A 20,612-nucleotide genomic window follows, 5' to 3' on the forward strand; every position below is an offset into this window, starting at 1 on the left:
AGAGCATCTGTGTGCATGACAGTTTACTAGAAGCTGAGAAGAAAGCATAATCTGAGTAGACAGTCCATAATTCAATACAACATGATAGCTTGAAAAGGTACTGAAGGATGAGTCAGAGACTTGGCCAGGAACACACCAAGGTCAAAACAAAGCAGGAATCAAGAACAAGAATTCACAAAGCCAGATGCTAAATTTTATTTCCGCAATGGAAGGCAGATGCTTACAGAAGCAGCATCTCTCTGCTTGCTCATGAGATGCATACTTTGCTGAGGTGTTGGATTCTCAGGCCAGGTGAGTTTGTCCTACCTCCTTCTTGGTCCCCTGTTAGTCAAAGGATCAGTTCTGGTTGAGAAGGGATAGGTTGTATTAGATTCAGTGCTATTTAATCAGTAGGTGCAGCACCCAGTAGGACCTGATCTGACCACACCTTGCAGCCCAGCTCTGAGCCCATGATAGGGACTTGACTAGTGGTAGGTTGCTACCGGTTCTCCCCGGTTCAGGAGAGCAGGTAGTGGAAATCTTCATAGGAGAGCGAACCGGTTCACTTTTAATATCAGTTGGGCCCCCCCCACCCGCCCCTGCGCTATACCTACCTTTATTTCTTTTGTTTTTTGGTCAGCTGTAAAGTGTGGCAGAGTGTATTGCCATGCCTCAGCTGTGTTTTTACTTAATGCGCTTGCACGAAGTGCAAGTTTGGCACGCGTGCGAGTGGCGATCGTGCGCAAAGCACGTGCACGATGCAAAATGGTGGTAAAACTGATTAGAACCCACCACTGGACTTGACCAGTGGTGGGATTCAAATTCTTTTACTACCAGTTCTGCGGGTGTGGCTTGGTAGGCGTGACATGGCTTGGTGGGCGTGGCTTGGTTGGCGTGGCAGGGGAAGGATACTGTAAAATCTCCATTCCCATCCCACTTCAAGGGAAGGATACTGTAAAATCTTCATTCCCATCCTACTCCAAGGGAAGGTTACTGCAAAATCCCCATTTCCTCCTGATCAGCTGGGACTTGGGAGGCAGAGAATAGATGGGGGCCAGTCAGAGGTAGTATTTACTGGTTCTCTGAACTATTCAAAATTTCTGCTACCGGTTCTCCAGAACTGGTCAGAACCTGCTGAATACCACCTTGCTGAACCTGCTGAATACCACAAAGTTGTCAGTGATTTTGTCAGGAGAGACAAAAAGTACATGAAAAGTGAGTAGATGTTAGGATATCATCTGAGGGGACTAAAAATTGTTGGTAGAAAGAAAAGAAAAGAAAAGTTAAGTAAGGTTAAAATAGATGGGTTTTTATTTATGGTACTTTTTATGCAATGGATTTTTGCTGATTAGGACCACACGATGATGTTTTAAATGTTTTGTTGATCTGTGAAAGATGAGATACATGAAACAGTTCATTTGTTGCATTTTAAGGTTATTTGATTAAGACAAATAGTGTTAAACTACTGCTGTTATTTCTGATATTGGATTTTTACTGACTAGGTGTGAAGAATGCAGTGTGGGGCCTTTCTTTAATGATAGAAAATGAGATATAAATGTAAAAAAGAAGGATTTTAAGTGGGTTTGTTATATTTCGTTTGTATTGTTTCTATTTCTGATGACCTTTAATGGACTTTTGCTGATTAGTGATGAGGCTTTAAAGATCTGTTTATAGAGAATGAGCTGGGATCTAGGATGAAGAGATAGTCTGTTGTATTTTAAGAGATGGTAATAAATTGTTAAAGTTATTGGCTTCTGACTTGTATCCTTCTAATGCTATCTTCCCTTAATTGTGACTTATTGAGCCTGGACTGAATTAGGATATAAGATAAATTGGATGAATTTATTACAACTGCAAGGCAAATGAACTGCCATTCATAAGTCTAGGATAGATGGATTACTTTATTTAAACATACCCTGTTTCCCCAAAAATAAAAGATCCCCTGATAATAAGCCCAATCGGGCTTTTGAGCACATCCGCTAAAATAAGCCTGCCCCCAAAAATAAGCTGTCCCCAAAAATATTTAAACGCAGAGCTAGAAGTCAGGTAAGATGGCAAGAGGAGCCCCATCTTGCTCCATGCACCCCAAAATAATAAGACTTCCTCAAAAATAAGGCCAAGCGCTTATTTCGGGGTTCAAAAAAATATAAGACAGGGTCTTATTTTCAGGGAAACACGGGTAGTTAAACAATGCTGTAAATCTTTTTTTGAGACTGTCCCCAAGACCATGTGAATCCCACAGAATATTTTAAGAAATAAATATGATGGCTAATTCTGTTCCTTGTGCTGAAGTTGTTTGTTGGAAACAAAAATAAGGGAGAGTAGTGAGCAGTTGAAAGCTTGAGGATAAGAACAATTTTACCACTCTTCTGTTCAGTCCAGGATAACAAGAGGAGGAGGCAACTGGTAACTTACTCTTACCAACAGAGAAGAAGTGAAAGAGGGGATTGAAGTTGCAGGAACTTGGGAGAAAGCGACCATGTCACATCCCATCATCTTCACAATATAAAAAAAGATATTGAGTCAGGAGTGCAGAAGAATGAAAAAAAAAAAGAGCAACAAAGATTATTATGGTGCTGGAGGCTAAGACGTAGGAAGAACGGTTGCAGGAATTGTGTATGTCTAGTCTAGTGTAAAGAAGAATTAGGGGAGACATGGTAGCAGTGTTCCAATATTTGAGGGGATGCCACAAGAATGAGGGGGGTCAAACTATTTTCCAAACCACCGGAAGGCAAAAGTGGATGGAACCTAATCAAGGAGAGAAGCAACCTAGAATGAAGGAGAAATTTCCTAAGGGTGAGAACAGTCAACCAGTGGAATGGATTGCCTTCAGAATTGTGGGTTCCCCATCACTGGAGGCTTTCAAGAAAAGACTGGAGAGCGATTTGTCTAAAATAGTATAAGGTCTCCTATTTGAGCAGAGGGTGGACTAGATGACCTCCAAGGTCCCTTCCAACTCTGTTATTCTATGAAACAACTTTGTGACTAGGCATCCTCTGCTAGTATTTGGGGAGAGTATTAATGACAGTTTCTGCACATTCGAAAGCTACTAATGAGCCTAGAGCAAGGGTGTCAAACTCACATCGTCACATCGTCATATGACATATCAGGATGGCTAAACTGGGTATGGGCGTGGCCAGTGCAGAACGCATCCGGCCCATGGGCCGGGAGTTTGACAGCCCTGGCCTAGAGTGTTTGTAAACTATGTAAATACTACCAGGCATTCCCTTATAAATTATTTTGGCATGTCATTGAAAGTAATTAAAAGAGGAAAATATCCCTATAAATCCTAGGAAGCCAACCTGAGTTAGAGGAATCTTGATAAATGTGCAAAAACAAATGTTTAGCCAAAACAAGTTACTGTATTCATGCAAATACCAACTCCTTGGTCCATTATAAAAACTCTTTATAAAAAAGAGTTTCAGAATGCTTGAATCAATGTTATGGATGGATGGATGGAGGGAGGGAGGGAGGGATGGATGGATGGATGAATGACTGAATGAATAAAACTACATTCATTTAAAAGAAGCTGGAAGAAAACCCTGCTTCTAATGGCAGCTGCCTGTTATTTTTGGAAGGTGCTGTTATTTGCTTTTGCTAACCAGCATTGTCAATACCTTTTCACCCATACACTCCTCATACATCCAGTTCTATCCTGTTAGAAGTTGTTACAATGCATGCCCATCGCCTTGATGACTGTTATGCAAATTTGCATATGTCTCAGCCGAACAGCCTAGCTAAATATTTATCATGCTTTAAAACTTTCCCTTGGAAATTGTGAAACAGAAGGTGGAGGCCATCTAGTCATTTATCATGATCGGTTAAACTACCTTGCTGCCATGACATAAGCGAACATCTGGTCCTGCTGTGGTTTGTTGGCATCTTCCCTTGTTTTTCTATAATAAAGGTGAAAATCATATGCCGCTGTTCGGTGCTAATGCAGTAATCTTTGTGCTAATGACTGCTGTGTTGAGAGAGTTTTGCTATTAGGTTTTTGATTGCAGCAACTTCCATCAATGGAGCGTCTTATTACCTGTCAATTCTTTAGCAATGCACTGTTTTTCTCCCTCTTCTAGCTAGAGAGGCTGAACAAGCTTCATCTGACCCAGGCCTTAGCAAGAAAGGGTAGGCTGTGATTGAATGAGATATTAAAGTCAGAGGTTTTATTAAGTACTACATGAGCATTTGTACTGCATTTTATCAGTCTTCCCCAACAGCTCTTTAAGCAAGCATGCGTTTGACTGAGAGGTGAGCTGCTCGAAATGAGAGCTTGTTGCCTTGCAAAATCCTTGGGTGACATCCCCGTTTCTGGAAATTCAATACGATGGCTGCGTATTGAATACGTTCAGCTGATGTGGCAAGCGACAACACATCTCAAGGGATGGGGACACAAGTAGAGACACACCAGAGCATGTCATGTAAAGATGATGGCAGACCGAACAAGCTCTTCTGCTAAAGAAGAGTAGGACGTTTAAGACTGACTTTCCCAACAGTTTAACCAAATGTAAGCAAGAAATGTAAGCAAGGATGAGGGAGTCAGTGGCTCAGTGGCTAAGACACTGAGTTTGTCGATCGAAAGGTCGGCAGTTCAGCGGTTTGAATCCCTAGTGCCGCTTAATGGGGTGAGCTCCAGTTACTTGTCCCAGCTTCTGCCAACCTAGCAGTTTGAAAGCACGTAAAAAAATGCAAGTAGAAAAATAAGGAGCACCTTTGGTGGGAAGGTAACAGTATTCCGTGCACCTTTGGTGTTTAGTCATGCCAGCCACATGACCACGGAGACGTTTTCAGACAGCGCTGGCCCTTCGGTTTTGAAATGGAGATGAGCACTGCCCCCTAAAGTTGGGAATGACTAGCACATATGTGCGAGGGGAACCTTTACCTTTATCTTAAGCAAGAATGGTTCCCATATATACAATACATCATGCAACTTGACAGATATAAGCATTTCCAGTTTGATTTCTAAGGTTTATAAATGTCTTATAAATGTCATAAATTAGCAGAAGCACACAAAGGGGAAAGTTAGAAACCAAATAGCCTGTTTTCCTCTTTTTTTCTCCAAATTTCTTTTTAGTGGTTTGCTTTGTCTATTTTTTTCAACCTGCACCAATAATGATAATTAGGAACATAGTAAAGATCTTCATGGTAGAGTAATCAGCTTAAGACAGAAACCCTTATTGGAGAACAAATATTTTGATGAAATTTGTCTGGGTTTTTTTTTTCTTTACTGTAATGTTTTATTCAGTTCTGGATGAAAAAGCTAAATAATCTTATGCCTATTAACATTGACATTTTAAATAACAATTAATATTGATAATACCTCTTTTTCTCCTATCCTTATGTCTAAGTTATCTAAGCATTAGGATGATAATAAACTTGAGTCAATATTCTGTAAATACCACTGCACCAAAATAATATAACATGTGTTTTAAACAATATAATAATAAAAGATTGAGTTTTTCCTTCATTCTTCCAGGACAGGTTATTGTGAAAAAGTCAAAATGGTGATTATGATGGTATATCACATTTATTCGTTATTTATCTTTTTATTTCAAGGCTGCCTGACTCCAGAGAGACTTCGGGCAGTTTACAATTAAAAACTGAAATAGGGAAAAGAATGTTTCTTCTCAAATCAGGGATTTGCTCTGTTGTGTGTATATATGGAAGGGTCACTATCTTATTTTCTTATTGACCTTTACAACCTAAACTGAATCAAAGTACACAGACCAATGGTTAATTATGCATATACATCAGATAAATTAACTGTTATTTTTCTCTTTTCTAAATTTCATTAAAAGTCAATGTATTTTAGCAATTACATGCTTGTCCTTTGTACACAGTTGCATTTCAAACTCAGTCTTAAAATGTTCAAACCATAAATTCTTTTGTCTACTTTAAATCTTTCTAGTAAAGGTAGGTAAGGAAATCATTGGCAACTATTTATCTTAGCCATCGGTTCTTCTCCTGAGTTTTTGTATTCCCCTTGACAAAATTCTAGTATCTCATAAAAGATTAACTATTCATGTTCGCCTATTATTTCTCATTATAAAATACTGCTTGTGCTGAGAGCAACCAAGATGTTTTGGAGGAAAACCTGGATCTGGATCTTTTCCATATTCTCAATATGGGACAACTAATATAATGATTTTTAAAATCCACATTAACCTTGACTTTGTCATGCCACAAATATCCATGCCAGTCAAATCTCAGGTCATGTCCTTCTAGCTCCAAAGCCCTCCTGTTTATCGCACTCTTTCATCCAAACCAAACAGCAAGTTGCAAAATACAATTTCAAATCAGGTTGACTCAATCTTTCCCTTCCATCTTGTAACACTTTATATTTAACACATGATTTTTCCCTACTGCCATACAAATTCGGATATATCCTTCTGCCATTGTTTCAATGGTGCATCAGTTGTCAAAACAGTTATTGAGTTTTAAAGGCTTTCTCCGTCACTCTCACTCTCTGGTACAAAGGCAGGGTGGAGGTGGGGAAGTGGGAACAGCTTTACGTCATCAGGTTCGGTTCTTTCAGGAAATGGGGACTGGGATAATGAGAAATTAATTGTATTTAATTTCAGGAAAGGGAAGGTTTCACGTATTTAACAAAGGTGAGAAAGAAATGGCAGTGTTTTCGTACCACCTTGTATCCAGCACACAAAACTGCTGCGTGCTTCCTGTTTTGCTGCCTTATTTCACTTTCTTAGAAAACTGGCAGCTAGTTCTTATTCCTTATCCATTGTTAAAGAAAAGGGAAGCAATATTAACATTACAAGCCCCACCTCTCACCCTCTGTCCCTCCCTCCCTGTCTCCCTCCCTCTCTCTCTCTCTCTTTTCCTCCCTTTCTCTTTCCCCCCTCTTTCTCTGTCTCTCTTTCCCTCCCTCTCTCTTCCCCCCTCTCTTTCCCTCCTCTTTCTCTCTCTCTTTCCCTCCTCTCTCTTTCCGCCCTCTTTCTCTTCCCCCTCTTTCTCTTTCTCTCTCTTTCCCTTCCTCTCTCCTCCCCCCTCTTTCCTTCCTCTTTCTCTCTCTCTTTCCCTCCCTCTCTCTTTCCGCCCTCTTTCTCTTCCCCCCTCTTTCTCTTTCTCTGTCTCTCTCCCCCTCCCTCCCTCCCTCTCTCCCTCCCTCCCTCTCTCTCCCTCTGCAAAGATGAGAGTAAAAAGAAGGTACTATTGATTTTATGTAGGCTGTTCAGGAGGTCGATTATATTAGATGTGGACTGCACAAATTCAGTGTGTGAAATCTGCACATAAGAGCAGCTATTTAAGCTGCTTAGAGAAAAAATTCCTCTGACTCAGTTTCAACTCCATGTCACTTCAAAAACTGACACAGGGGACTTTGTTGGCAATAGCATGGAAATGGTTTGCCCTCCTCTAAATATTTTTGACTTCCCAGACAACTCTAATCATCTCTCCACTCATCCCAACAGTAACCATCTTAAGCTCAGAGAAGATCAATGAGGCACTGCTTACCTGCTGAGGTAAGCAACTTCTTGCTAGCAAAACAGAAGTTTGACTCATTTAGCCCAACAAATTGACTGTGCTGTGCTTCTACAGAATTCCCATAGATGTTTCTCTGCTGCATCCTGATGATATCAAGCACTGGATTTTGGATTTTCCACAGCCTTTCTCCCACACCCACTCTGTCAATTTCCCCCCAATGTTAATGGAATAGAGGTGGCACATTCACCTGGTATCTTGATTGCCGCTCTATCCTGCCCTACATTCCAACAGTCTGTGCCACTTACCAACCTATCATTTAGAGATGGCAGCATTTTGTAAGCTTTCCTGCCATTTTACATGCCTGCCCTTAGGTATGATTTCTCTCTTTGAAATGGCTGGGGATTGGATGTTAAGAAAGAATATTGTTATGTGTTGGGGACTACTAAAGTCAGAAGAAAGGGGGAATTGGTGGTTTGAAATTAAGTCTCCTTGCTTTTATCCAAAAGTCTAAATGTTTTGCCAGATTGAAGGAGCTTCCTTATATCGTTACTCTGAAGGGTTACAATCTTGGGAGATTTATACCGTTGTCCATATCTGAACTTGTTATAAACTAGACTAGAATAGACTAGATTAGAATAGACTAGACTAGACTAAACTAAACTAGACTAGACTAGACTAGAACAGAACAGAACAGAACAGAACAGAATTCTTTATTGGCCAAGTGTGATTGGACACACAAGGAATTTGTCTTTGGTGCATACGCTCTCAATGTACATAAAAAAACAAGATACATTCGTCAAGAATTCTAAGGTACAACACTTAATGATAGTCACAGGGCACAAATAAGCAATCAAATCATACTAGGAAACAATCAATATCAATATGAATCGTACAGATACAAGCAACAAAGTTACAGTCATGCAGTAATAAGTGGGAGGAGATGTGGAATGATGAGAAGATTAATGGTAATAGTAATGCAGACTTAGTGAATAATTTGACACTGTTGAGGGAATTATTTGTTTAGCAGAGTGATGGTGTTTGGGGAAAAACTGTCCTTGTGTCTAGTTGTTCTGGTGTGCAGTGCTCTATAGCGTCGTTTTGAGGGTAGGAGTTGAAACAGTTGATGTCCAGGATGCGAGGGGTCTGTAGATATTTCACAGCCCTCTTTTTGACTCATGCAGTGTACAGATCCTCAATGGAAGGCAGGTTGGTAGTAATTGTTTTTTCTGCAGTCCTAATTATCCTCTGAAGTCTGTGTCTGTCTTGTTGGGTTGTATTGTGGTAATTTTCAGACGCAATAATGAGGCTAGTTCAGTCAAATTAACTGTTCGAGTATGCTTCTATCTTCTGCCAAATAATCCATGCAAGTTTTTTTCATTAGTTTTGTTCTGCCCAATGTATCTAAAGGACATTTTTGAAGATTAAAATTTATTTCATTCTTTTTTTTCCCCTAGGGCCTGCACTGTCTGCACTTGGTCATTATCATGCCAATATTTTTTTTTTCAATTGATCCTTATGCTAAAACACTGCAGATTACCCCATGCTGTAGGGATTCAATACAAGAAGTAGCATGGATGTGGTTTAGGATTAGGTCTTTTTTTTAAAAAAAAAATACCCCCCATTAAACAACTACACTTATAATAACTAATTCAAAAACACAATGAAAGTTTTAACATTAGTTAATTCCGGGGGTGAAATGCTACCAGTTCGGGCCGGTTCACGTGGACCGGTAGTAAAAAATGCTACCGGTTCTCCAAACCAGTAGTAAAAAAAATGCTTTAAAAAAGTAAAAAAAAAAAAGTTTCTGACGATCAGGTGTGACAATCAGCTGTGCTGCACGATCATCAGAACCTTTTTTAAAAACTTTTTTAAATCATTTTTTTACTACTGGTTCGGGCGAATAGGTAGTAAAAAAATGCTTTAAAAAGTAAAAAAAAAAAAGTTGGCCATGTCCACCCAGTCACATGACCCCCTATATCAAGCCATGCCCACCAAGCCACGCCCACAGAACCGGTAGGGAAAATTTTTGGATTTCACGCCTGGTTAATTCACATCAATTCAGCGTTGGAAAAATTGGGAAAGAAGTCTGCTAGGCAACGATGTTGCCCTTGAGACAACAGTCATGATCACAAGCTGATGTATTAAATCTTACATTTTTCAAATGGAGCAAAAGCAACCATATCAGCAGGGCTAATGATTGTGTTCTTTCTAATATTGCTCCACGGGAAGAATGTAGAGGTTTCGACTCCATGGAATAAGAATAATTGGAAATAACATGTTCAGAGATCCTGGGTAGATTGATCTGTCTATCTTCTTAGAAATATTCATAGATTACCTTGTGATATATAATAGGTTGCTGTTGTTCTTAGTTGCAAAGTCATGTCTGACCCATCACGACCCCATGGACAACTTTCCTCCAGGCCTTCCTGTCCTCTACCATCCCTCTGAGTCCATTTAAGCTCACACTGACTGCTTCAGTGATTCCATCCAGCCACCTTGTTCTCGGTCATCCCCTTCTTTTGCCCTCAATCTTTCCCAGCATTAGGCTCTTCTCCAGTGAGTCCTTCCTTCTCATTAGATGGCCAAAATATTTGAGTTTCATCTTCAGGATCTGGCCTTCTAAAGAGCAGTCAGGGTTGATCTCCTCTAGGACTGACTGGTTTGATCGCCTTGCAGTCCAAGGGACTCGCAGGAGTCTTCTCCAGCACCATAGTTCAAAGGCCTCAATTCTTTGGCGCTCAGCCTTTCTTATGGTCCAACTTTCACAGCCATACATTGCAACTGGGAAAACCATAGCCTTGACTACTGTATATGCACTTTTGTTGGCAGGGTGATGTCTCTGCATTTTAGTATGCTGTCTAACTTTGCCATAGCTTTATAGATATATAATATAGCCAAGTATGACTACAGGCAAATTACAACATAAATATTATATCATTTTGTTATATAAATAGGAAAACAAGCTGTACATGAATCCCAGATAGTCTTAACTCGGTTAGAAATGGAGCGTAGGGAGATGGATGCTGGGATTCAAGAGAAGTTGTCTTCTTCCAAAGGGTAGACAGGATGGTCAAATAATTCCTGATGATGTCCTTGAAATTTGGCCTGATCAAGATTCCCATAATTTTCAAGAACCATGATCAGCTGGAGCTGCGGTGGCGCAGTGGTTAGAATGCAGTACTGCAGGCTGCTTCTGCTGCCTGCCAATTGCCTGCAATTTTGCAGATCGAAACTCACCAGGCTCAAGGTTGACTCAGCTTTCCATCCTTCCGAGACTGGTAAAATGAGGACCCAGATTGTTGGGGGCAATAGACTGACTCTGTAAACCACTTAGAAAGGACTGTAAAGCAGTGTGAAGCGGTATATAAGTCTAAGTGCTATTGCTATTGCTATCAATGCTGACTTAGATATTAGAAAGTTGTGGTCCCAAAATTTCAAGAGGAGATCTCTAACTGTTTAGATCAGTGGTGAAATCCAAATTTTCTTACTACCTGGTCTGTGGGCGTGGCTTGGTGGGCACGGTGTGACTTGGTGGGCATGGCTTGGTGGGCATGGCAAGGGAAGGATACTGCAAAATCTCCATTCCCACCACACTCTGGGGCCAGCCAGAGGGGGTATTTTCCGGTTCTCCAAACCACTCAAAATTTCTGCTACCAGTTTTCCAGAACCTGTCAGAACCTGCTGGATTTCAACCCTGGTTTAGATGCAAGATTACTAGGAACTACATCCGTGAAAACAAGTCATTGCATTTTTTTTTTTAAAAAAAGATACATGATTACATGAAGTGAAGGCAGAGACATCATTTATCTTGCTTTCTTTTCCTATCTTCCACTGAGAATGACCAACACGTAGGACTGATTCATTATCTTGATTATTGTTATTTAAAGAGGCTATTATCATAGACAAAGACCTGATCTTTGGTTATTACTCAATTGTCAGTGGAAAATAAAGCTGAAGGTTTTATCTGAACTTCTACTAAAGCTGAATGGATTCCTATTTAATTATGTAATGTACTGCACTCTTGAAACAAACTCTCTTTTCTCCTGTGTTTTTCCCTCAAGCAAGACCAGTTGCAGCACTTAGCAAAATCAGGGACGAGCCTGAAGAAAAGCAGTCAAGGAATGGGGTTGATAATGGTGCAGAAGTAGGCTGTGTGAGCTGTAGAGCCAGCTTTATACAATCCTAGCTAGCCTGCTGCCCTCCAGTAAATCACAGGCTTTGTTTTCACTGCCAATATGGAAATAAAGAATCAGGGAATCCTCTGCATGGGACAGAAAAATATCTTGAAAAGGAATGTATCCAGCAGTGTGCTGCAGCTGCCAAAAAAGCCAACACAGTTCTAGGCAGCATAAACAGAGGGATAGAATCAAGATCACGTGAAGTGTTACTACCACTTTATAATGTCTTGGTAAGGCCACACTTGGAATACTGCATCCAGTTTTGGTCGCCACGATGTGGTGAGACTCTAGAAAGAGTGCAGAGAAGAGTAACAAAGATGCAGGGCCGGATTTTCCTATAGGCTAACTAGGCTTCAGCCTAGGGCCTCAAGATCAAGAGGGGCCTACATTCAAATTGTTAGCAAAATTAAAATTACACTTTCACTATAGGTGAAAGGGCCTCATAAGTGGAATAGCCTAGGGCCTCTTTTCATCTAAATCCGGCCCTGCAAAGATGATTAGGGGGCTGGAGGTTAAAACATACAATGAACGGTTGCGGGAACTGGGCATGGCTAGTCTAGTGAAGAGAAGGACCAGGGGAGACATGATAGCAGTCTTCCAATATCTGCCACAAAGAAGAGGAGAGAAGCAACTTAGAACTAAGGAGAAATTTCCTGACAGTTAGAACAATTAATCAGTGGAACAACTTGCCTCCAGAAATTGTGAATGCTTCAACACTGGAAGTTTTTAAAAAGATGTTGGATAACCATTTGTCTGAAGTGGTGTAGGGTTTCCTACCTAAGCAAGGGGTTGAACTAGAAGACCTCCAAGGTCCCTTCCAACTCTGTTATTCTGTTCTGTTCTGTTCTGTTCTGTTCCGTTCCGCCCCGCCCACCCCACCCCACCCCACCCCACTCTATTCTATTCTATTCTATTCTATTCTATTCTATTCTATTCTATTCTATTCTATTCTATTCTATTCTATTCTTTTCTGATTATTAAACTGAGAATGAATCTATGCACTGATAGGCTTCGGGTTTAATGAAACATAAATCCTGTCTTGCTTTTCAACACCTCTGCCACCTTACAACAGCCTGCAAAAACCAACCGTTCTTGAACAGCTTGGGGAAAAAAAATTCTTAAGAAGGTCAGGGAAGGAATTGGGGTTTCAACATTCTGCCCAGTTCTCCATCGCCACGTAAAGTGGTACAGACCAGTTTCGAACGCAGAGGACAAAAGGCATTTGACCTTCTCTTTGCTCTTCCTCGCAGTGAGTGGATCAGCAAGGTTGTTTAGCTGGTCCTTTCTGGAAGGCTAGAAGAGTGCTGCGTAGGCATAGTACAGTCAATGCTGAGCCGGCTTTTCAGCCCGGTGAAAATGCAGCGCTTATCACAGTGGCATCCTTGGAGAAGTCTTTTAAGTGCTTTTTGCTTAGCTGGAAGCAGATGCCACTGGCACTGACAAAACAACCCTGACCTATGGTTTACCATACTCAAAAGCACACCTGGGGCTGCATTAGCAAAAACAGATGGGCGAGACATAAAAACGGCAAGAGCTAATTGGGCGCCCTTCCTTTCCCCTCCTCCCCTCCCCAGCAAATGCTTGAAATAATCGGGGTGGGGGGGGTTATTATGGCATATGTTAAAATCTTTTCACTCATGTCAAATATACTGCTTTGCTACAGACCATAAGGAAGGCTCTCAGGTGTGTGACTTTGGCACCTGCAATTGCCTGTCCAGTTGTGTACGTGATGCGTGTGAAATAGCCTGAGCTACGAGCAAAATGTGTGTTGGGTTTTTTTGCACTGACTCTTCTCTGACCTTCAGAAAACCATCTTTAGCATAAAAAGATCTCCGCGAGAATCGTTTGCTTGAAAGTCATCCTAAGACAACGACGTTGTTGTTGTTGTTGTTGTTGTTTGCATGCTTGCAGCATCGACACATGTACAAAAGGAGGGGGAGAGCAATTTTCAGTCATGACCACCTTCATTTTGATGCTGCTGCCAAGGTGCTTCTTGTTGTTGAAAAACAAAAGGCGGCCTTGTTTACAGAAATCCAATTTGCAATCTCCACTCAAGATCTTCCAAACTTAAACAAGGCAATATTTTTTCTTAATTTTCAACATGCATTCGGATAGAAAGTATTTGGCCCATAGATCCCACTCTGCCCACGCAACTTCATTGGTGCCCATCAGGCTTCCTGCCCCATCTAATATATTGTTTTGTTTTTAACAATTATTTTTAATAAAAGCCAGGTTTGAGTGCTTTATTTACTTCTAGCAGTGGTGGGAGAGAAGGGACTTAGAACTTAGAATAACTTTATTGTCATTTTGAATGTACACTAATCGGCATACATTAAAAGCCTGATGGCTCAGCAGACTAAAGCACTGTTATTAACATCAGCTGCCTGCAATTACTGCAAGTTCAAATCTCACCAGGCTCAAGGTTGACTCAGCCTTCCATCCTTTCTAAGATAGGTAAAATGAGGACCCAGTTTGTGGGGGCAATAAGCTGACGTTGTATAAATATACAAAAGGATGAAGGCTATTGCTTAATGCATTGTAAGCTGCCCTGAGTCTCCGGAGAAGGGCGGCATATAAATCAAATTAAAAAAATAAAAAATAAAAAATGAAATTTTGTTTCACACAGCTCTCAAAGGGTCTCCACCTGTAACATACACTACATAAATATGACAAAATAAGTAAATAAATAAATACAAAATTATGCACATACCCACATATATTATATGACATGGAGAAGAAACACAGGGGAAGGAGAAGGGGAAAGAGAAAGAGAGAGAAAGAGAAAGAAAAGGAAAGGAGAAGGAGAAGGAGAAGGAAAAGGAGAAGGAAAAGGAAGGAGGAGGATAAAGAGAAAGAGAAGGAAAGGAGGAGGAGGAGGAGAGAGAGAGAGAGAGAGAGAAGGAGGGAGAGGGGAGAGAGAGAGAGGGAGGGAGGGAGGGAGGGAGAGAGTGCTATCCTTCTAGTGAACATTTGTGATTCATTAAGCCTACTATAGCGGCCATATTGTAATCATTCCCCATATTCTAAACATGCCCTGGCTGAAAATGATCAGATGTCTGGAAACATACTGTATAATATTTTAGATCACTAAACCGAAAAGAGAATATCAGTATAAAAGCTTCCAATGATCCTGAAGATCTCCAAATTTGTGCCCTCATCTACCTGAGGTGCCAGGTTAGGAAAAAGTCTCAGAGTTTGTTTATGTTAATTATGTCACCAGGAAGACTTGTTTAACAGGAAGGATTTCACACCATGCTTTTAAGACAACAAAAGAGAAGACCAGATAACTCTAATGCCTATTTAACAATGGCTTGCTGAAGTACCTGACTCTGAAGATGACTTGGTAGTTATTTTCATATCTAGAGTTCCCAAACTTTGCCTTGTTTAGGAGAATCACAGCCTAAGTGTGGGGGGGGGGGGACTGATTTGAAGAGTCTGGGGAAAATGGGACTAGACAGAGATCTGGAAGTGGTAGGTTAAAAAAAATCAAGATGGTAGCCATGAACATCTGAAGTCCTGTTTCCTTTTACATGGAAATTAACTTCAGTTGTATGGTTTTACTTTTGAACTTTGCACTAAAATTAAAGAAAGTTGGTTGGTTGGCCCACCAATTTGTTTTTTGGGGTGTTTTTTAAAAAAATATTCATACATACCATGGATGCCTCTGGATTTCTTTTGGTCTAAGGCAGGGGTGTCAAATTGGCAGCCCATGGGCCAGATGCATCATGTGCAGGCCACGCCCACCCCAGCTCTGCAAATAGGAAAAATATTATGTGAAACATCACGTGACGGCAATGTGACGCCACAAATTTGACACTGGTAGTCTAGGGGCTCATTTTGGGTGGGAGTAGGTCAAGGCGGGGCTTCTACTTACCTTTACTACCGGTTCGCAACAGGAGTGTGCGCAGAAGCTTCTGCACATGCGCAGATTGCAAAATATGACATCAGGGCGGGTGGGCGGAGCCTCCCACCGCTTTTACTACCGGTTCACAAGAACAAGAGAGAACCGGGAGCAACCCACCACTGGAGTAGGTCCTTTGTGATTTAAATTAATTGATGGGGCTTACATTATACTTCTAAATGCCTGGAAGGTGTGCCCCCAATTTTGAACAATAGGGGTACCAGGTGCTGTAAAATGGAGACAGAAATGCAGATTCACTGCTCCTGGTGCAGGAGGTCAGCCACTTTTAATTTAATTAGCAAATATCATTTACTAGTCAACTGAGTAGTAATATTTATGTTACCTCGCTGGAGTTTTGTTCCTGGCAGCCTTTCTGGAAAGAAAAATTAATGAAGGCATTTGGATTGTGCCAACGAAATTATAAGGTGGAGGCACATAATTTGTTTATAACAACAAAATGAATTAAAGACTTATTTATTGTGTAACAAGTCTTTGGGGTTAATGAGAATGTTATCCTTCCTTCACTTCCAAAAAAATAAAAAAATAAACGAACAACAAAAAATATCCCAAGTCTTAAATCAGAATGAGGCATGTAATGTGAGATTTCTTGGAAACATATAGGACACATTTCCAGATTCTTATTCTGAAATGTCGAAGTTTTGACAACACCAATTAGATGTGGAAAATATTGTGCTGTGTGAGATTCTTTTTCTGAATATATTCTTTGGCCAACAGGTTTTTTTTCATCCCCCTCGAGAACAATTACCTGATCTTACAAACTGTGATATATTCTCATGAAATGCACAAACAAGTAGGTAGAAGGATTCTTAGTTTTTTTTTTTAAAAAAAAGTGAACTGAGATTTCACAACAATAATGATTTAAACCCCTCCGACTCTAGCCTATCTTTAAAACTAAATGCATACAAAACCTTCTTTCTACAACAGACAGCTGCACTTCAGCTTAAGCGCAGGAGAAATGGCTCTTCTAGAAAATCGCTGCCTTTAACACAACTCTATATTCTGAAGCTAAAATCCAAATGTCATTTCTATTACAATTGAGAAAGGTCACAATCCTTGTTGAAAGGAAAATCCATCTGGTTCAGTTCCAAGCTGGGAGAAAAGCGCTGGAAATAAAATGGAGGCTGATTGGAAAGAAAGTTGGTTTATTGATGAATTAGAACCACCCGCAGTGTGTTGTTCTGGGACAGCTGACCAAATGGCTGAATGAGTGGATGGATCTTTATAATTTCTGTAACTTTGAAGTTTGGGATTTGTGCAATATGGGCTTTGCGTTCTGAAAGGGGGTTGGGTAATTCTTATTGTGGCTGATGGCTATGTCCTGTGTTAGATTTTTTTGGGGTGAGGGGCTGCTTGCTCTAATCCTATCACTCTTGCTTTTGTTAGCTGTCGAAATTGCCATAAGGGGTTTCGAAATATCCTGTCTTGAATGGGCTTCTGCAGTATTTGCTTTGCTTATGAATGGAGCCATCTAGATAGATGGCTTCTTCTTTCAATAAGCTCATTATCTCCTTAAGTGCCGGCAGTTAGCTTCTCATTACAATGTTTTCTTTAGGTGTCTGGCTGGAATGTGGAATGGGCTTCAGGCAGGTTTTTTTTATTAGCGTCTTGGTCTTTTGGCTTTTCTGAGGCTTTTCCTTATGGCTAATATTTCTAAGGCTTTTCCTTATCTTTAACATTTTATTTGGGATAAGTGGGGGGGGTTGACTTCTTCTTAAACCCTTCTCAGACATTTGCAAAGCAAGTAGCTTCTGACCAGTGGTGGGATTCAAAATTTTTTACTACCGGTTCTGTGGGCGTGGCTTGGTGGGCGTGTCAGGGGAAGGTTACTGCAAAATCCCCATTCCCTCCTGATCAGCTGGGACTCAGGAGGCAGAGAATAGATGTGGGTGGGGTCAGTCAGAGGTGGTTTTTACCGGTTCTCTGAACTACTCAAAATTTTCTCTACCGGTTCTCCAGAACTGGTCAGAACCTGCTGAATACCACCTCTGCTTCTGATGTTATTTATCTATTAATTTACTCCTGAGGAGATCTTTGGCTAATCTGATAGAGACACCTCCTGGGCAGGACAGGGGAACAGATCAACTGACATAATGTACACAAACAGACACCTCTGTTTTTCACCAACTTCAGCAACTCCCCATCTCATTCCACCCTGCCAATGTTCTGCCGCTAAGATGGATGCCTCAGGCTTCTGTAGGGTAGAGGTGGTCAAGGCTTCATTTTTGCACATACTCTGGCCTAGTATGCTAACTTTCCTCTCAGATGAAATCAGTGAACAACACTGGAAACTTATTCTCTGACATTTATTTGTTTAACAAATTTATACGACTGCCCAAGTGACTCCAGGCAGCTTACCACATTAACAACCCACAACACCAAACCCTGCCCAACCCCATGGCAATAGCAGCACAATTAAATCAATCACTTGTTTGGCTCCATCTCCATTTATGGTTCCCAGGCCCACTGACAAACCACATCTCCAGGGCGGTGTTTTGAAGAAACATGGAGGGAAGTTGGCTGAAGGTGCATAAAGACTAATATTCCAAAAATCACAGCAGTTGTATTTTATGTCAAATGTTCAGGGAATTTAAAACAGAAAAGATGTTGCCCTAGGTTTCTTCCTTTCCTTTCCTTTCCTTTCCTTTCCTTTCCTTTCCTTTCCTTTCCTTTCCTTTTCCTTTCCTTTCCTTTCCCCCCTCTAATTATGATTGTTGAGTTTTCTGCCATTCAAGATGGGAAAATACATGGGAGCTGTAGTGGATGCATCCCAAAAGGCATATCACAGTTATGAAACAAACTTTCAAAAAACAAAGATACCCTATCCAAATATTATTTATGGGACTTACCCATTTTCTCACCTACCCCTTCTCCTCAAAATTGGCCCTTGGCAACAAGAGTTTTCTTTATCTAGAAGTCAAAAGTGCCTACTCTGAGCCAATATGGGCCTACTCTGGCTATTTTAGGTAATGTAGCTGTACATATAGAAAATGTTTTTTTCCCCTTTGTTTATTTTTGTAAGTATAAAGGCCATGTCAAATTGCACTCCTTCTCGGAGGCAACTGGAAAAGGTAACAGAGGGCTGCCGTTCATTGCCTGGGGGTTACTTTAGCTGACAGGAATTTAAAACATGGGAGACAATACTGAAAGAAAAGCAATGGATTTGGATTATTTCTGTCAGTTGCAACAGTAACAGACTGAGAGACCAAGCTCTGAATGTAAAAACTAAAATAGAGCCAGGCTGTGGTTGTAGCTCATGCATTTGGATAGAAGCCACTGTGGTGTTAATTCTCTTCCTAGCTCAACATAAGAAATAAGAACAATCTTCAGCTCTTTTTGGACATTCTTAGATGCAAGCTTAGATGCAAAAGACACAAATAAATGAGTGTGCCAGTTTAGTCTCCTTCATCCATTCTCCTTTGGAAGTTTTTCCAGCGTCTTTAGGTCCAGTATTTAAATTAAAATGCCTGAGATCTTGTGGGACAAACAAATCTTGTAAAAGTTCAGGATATCTGCAAGTTTTTCAGGATCTTGAAAGAGGGCTTGGAACTAGAATAGTCTATGGAATTTTAGCCCATTTTAAAAATCGTATTGGAGTATTTTGGAGTTTGTGGTATTGTAGAAGATGGCTTGACATTGTTTCTGATCTCCAGGGAATGGATATCTTTACATAAAATAGTAAAAACAACAATTCTAATCTTTACAGATCTCTCTTTGGCTGCATTCAGACTATTCATTTAACCTGGTTAATAAATGGTTAATTTATTAACCAGGTTATATGAATAGTCTGAATGCAGCCAAAGAGAGATCTGTATGTTACAGATGAAAATACCTAACCTGATATCTGTAAATATGTGTGCTTGTGTATATGTCATTGTGTGATGTCATTGTGTCACTTACCATTGGTTAGTACTTACCATTAGCCCCGCCTTCTCTGTATATAAGTTCTCGCTCCTCCCAGATTAGTGCTTGTCTAATTGTGTTCCTGAGGAAGAAAAGAAATAAATATTACTATTACAAGAAAGTCTACAGTCTCTTATATATGGGCCTAACCAGGATAACCAAACTAGCAACAAATTGGTAGCAAGAGGATGGTTTGGTAGGCCCAACCAAAAATAAAGATGCAAGACTCACAAAAAGAAAAAAGAAGACCTGTCACCAGATACACAACAAAAAGAATGGCAGCCCAGCTGACTCCTGACATATATACACCAATTGAAAACATGAAGAAACAAACGCAATCACAAGAATATGAACAGCTAACGCAAAACGAACAACCACTAGCTGAAGCAGAAGAACCCTTCTCAACGCCAAACAAAGAAGATGAAGTAAAAAGAAAAATACTACAATTAATAGAAACAACTACAACTGAATCAAATCTGCTTGTGAAAATCCGCAGCATGATAAAAGACCACGGAACAGCAGCAGATAACGAAAATAACAAACAAGAAAACTACGAGGTAAGAAACTCAACCCCTAACTTCAAAAACGACACCAAAGATGGCGACAGCTTCCCGCCTTTTTCATGGCAGCCATCTTACCCACCTAATACCTCTAAAATGCCTGACCAATTAATAAAAGAATTCCAAACCTCAAAATACGAAATGAAAAATGAAAACTACCAAGAAGATGACTACCTGAGCCCAAAAACAAATAAAAAACAATTATTTAAACAAAGCAAAGCTCAACCTACTGAAGTAGAAATAGACAACGCTATACAAGTGCTGACTGCAGCACTCGGGACTAAACTAAAAATACCAAACGAACTATCAGAAAACAAATTAGAAAATTCTAAACTACCATCAGCAAAAAGCCAAAAAGAAACAGACTGCCTAAACAAAGACCTAGCCACCCGAAGAAAGACGCGCTGGCAATCATACTCACCTACCGAAGAGCAACTCGCAGAGCAACCCGGCTCCATCGGCAACAGCAGCAGAGAAAATGGCCAACAAGCCTCCAGTGTCTTCTCCCCCGATCCTCGCGACTCCGGAGACTCCACGACGAGCAGAGCAGCATCCCAGGCATTTTCCAGCCACCAGAGGCCCTCCGGAGACAAAACAGAACAACGGAAGGCCGTCTGGGACATCACCCCGGGAGCT

The sequence above is a fragment of the Pituophis catenifer genome, unplaced genomic scaffold, assembly GCF_029215685.1.
Source record: "Pituophis catenifer annectens isolate HBS135680 unplaced genomic scaffold, rPitCat1.0.hap2 SCAF_4, whole genome shotgun sequence".
NCBI classification, from domain to species: domain Eukaryota; kingdom Metazoa; phylum Chordata; class Lepidosauria; order Squamata; family Colubridae; genus Pituophis; species Pituophis catenifer.